Here is a 2,772-nt window from a genome sequence, read left to right on the forward strand (position 1 = left end):
AATTTAATCGCATAATGGGTAACGGAAAAATTACTTCAAGCTACACATGACAATTAATGACATGAATACAACACTTCTACTTGAATGTCACTATCAATCACTATTGAGTGTTTGTAATAACTTCTGACTGCGATCCAATGTGGATTTTAGTCAAATGATGAAGCAGAAATATGTTGTTAGTAACATTCTAGAAGAATTTTATCTGGAAGATACACAGTTCTTCTTCTGTGGGGCGTGAAGGAAAAGTAATGTAACTAGTAGTGTAACTAATTACTGTTGCCAGAAAGTAATAAGTAAAGTAACAATATTACTTTTGAAAGGAGTAACTAATAATGAGTAATATATTACATTCTTTGAGTAACTAGCCCAACACTGTTTATAAGTCTGTGATGCTGTGTGCCTTTGATCTATGTCTGTGTCCGAATTTGCAATAATAGAATTGTCTCTAAAATCATTAGTTTGCTAAATAATTTTTGGTACTTTTTTTTTTTTTAAAGTATGCGTATATGTTTTTATATTGCACATGACACCTTGTACATCTTACAGGTTGCTTTTTTCAAAAGAGATTTTGCCACAAACAAAATATGAAAATAAATGTAAAAAAAAATTAAAAAAAGTTGTGACAACAGTTTTTAAATGTATAAGTGATATAAGTAATAATAGTAGCCTCATAACATTACGGTTGAACCACTGATGTCACACGGAGCATTTTAATGTCCTTACTGTGTTTCTGGGCCTTCAACATCGTAGTTGTGTTGGTGTCTATGCAGGGTCAGAAAGCTCTTGGATTTCATCAAAAATATCTTTATTTGTGTTCAGAAGATAAGCAAAGGTCTTGCGGGTTTACAACGACATGAGTGTGAGTAATTAATGACAGAATTGTCTTTTTTTTGGGTTAACTATCCCTTTAAATTGTTCCACACCAAAATCATCCAACCCTGCCTTTAAGGACCTTGCTTCTTGCTTTGAGCACCGGGGCTCAGTCATGCTGGAATAGAACTTGTTCACACAAAGTTGAATCATAGCATTGTCTGAAATGTCTTGTTATGCTGAAGCATTAAGATTTCCCTTCACTGGAAGTAAGATGCCTAGTCTGACAAACAGCCACATTGTCCATTGTCCCTCCTTCACCAAACTTTACATCTGGCACAGTGCAGAGGCAAAGTGAATGTTCTCCTGGCACCAGACTGTGAAACAGAGAAGCGTGATTTGTCACTACACAGAACAGATTTCCACTGCTCCAGAGTCCAGTGCTGGTGTGCTTTACTCCACTCCATCCATCTTGGTGATGTGAGGCTTGCATGCAGCCACTTGGCCATTGAAACCTATTCCACGAAGCTCCTGCCACACAGTTTATATGTTAATATTATGCCAGTGGATGTTTGGATCTCTTCAGCTCTGGAATCAGCAGAGCGCTGGTGACTTCTACACACTCGCTCTGGTCACCTCGCTCTGTGACATTACATGGTCTTCTGCTTTGAGTTGCTGCTGTTCCTAAGATCTTCCATTATCCACTTACAGTCGAAGGTGGACTATCTAGCAGGAGTGACATTTCACAAACTGACTAATTGCAAAGGTGGCATCCAATCACACTACCATGTTTGAATTCACTGAGCTCTTCAGATAGACTCTTGCACATATGTTTGTAAATGCAGATTGCATGGCGAGGTACTTGATTTTATTCACCCGTGGCAACGCATCTGATTGAATCTTCTGAATTCAACAATTGAAGGGATAGGTCACCCAAAAATGAAAATTACCCCATGATTTAGTCACCCTCAAGCCATCCTAGGTGTATATGACTTTCTCCTTTCAGACAAATCCAATCGGAGTTATATTAAAAATAGTTTAAAAAAGAGTATTCATCCATCATTAAAAAGATGGCTCCAGGGCGGCCTTCTGAGCGGAATAGATGCATTTGTGCAAGAATAATATCCATATTTAAAACTTAATAAACCACAATCTCTAACTACGTAGGTGTAGTGTAAGCTCCGGTGAGAATATTCTAGTCTTACGACAACCAAGTTTTGTTTACAGCAAAGGAAAACCACTCTCTCCTCTTGGCTTATATTGAAATCCTCCGACATCTTCGTTTTGTACCTCTAATCATGACAAGTGTTTTGCTCTCTCTCTGTGCTTCTGCGTTCATCACTTCTCACCGGAGCTTACGCTACGCCTAAAACTTGCGCCATCCGCAGAAATGCCACTCTCTCGTGAACCCGCGGACAACAGTTAGCAGAAGATTACGGTTTACGAAGTTGTAAATATGGATATTAATCTGACAAAAATGCATCGATTCACTTCAGGAGGCCTTTATTAACGCCCTGTAGAGTACTTTTTATGATGGATTTATCTATGCACTTTATTTTGCTTCAAAATCTCGACCTCCATTCACTGCCATTATAAAGCTGGGAAGAGCCAAGACATTTTTTAATAGAACTCCGATTGGATTCGTCTGAAAGAAGTAAATCATATACAGCTAGGATGGCTTATGAGCGAGTAATTCATGGGGTAATTTTCATTTTTGGGTGAACTATCCCTTTAAGAGATGTGTCCCAAAACTTTTGTCCATATAGTGTATGTAAAATGGGACATGGCCCTGTTTGATTTTGGTCAGCCTCTCTGTGCTGCGGTTTTGTATGAGTCAAACCATGATTTAGTTGTTAAACCACTATAAAGAATCAAAAGCATTTTAGAAATGATCAGCACTAAAAGTGAATCGATGCTGAATGAGAAATGATTTGTGTGTAAATCAGAACAGGACAGAGCAGA

This window comes from Onychostoma macrolepis, chromosome 17 (assembly GCF_012432095.1).
Source record: "Onychostoma macrolepis isolate SWU-2019 chromosome 17, ASM1243209v1, whole genome shotgun sequence".
NCBI classification, from domain to species: domain Eukaryota; kingdom Metazoa; phylum Chordata; class Actinopteri; order Cypriniformes; family Cyprinidae; genus Onychostoma; species Onychostoma macrolepis.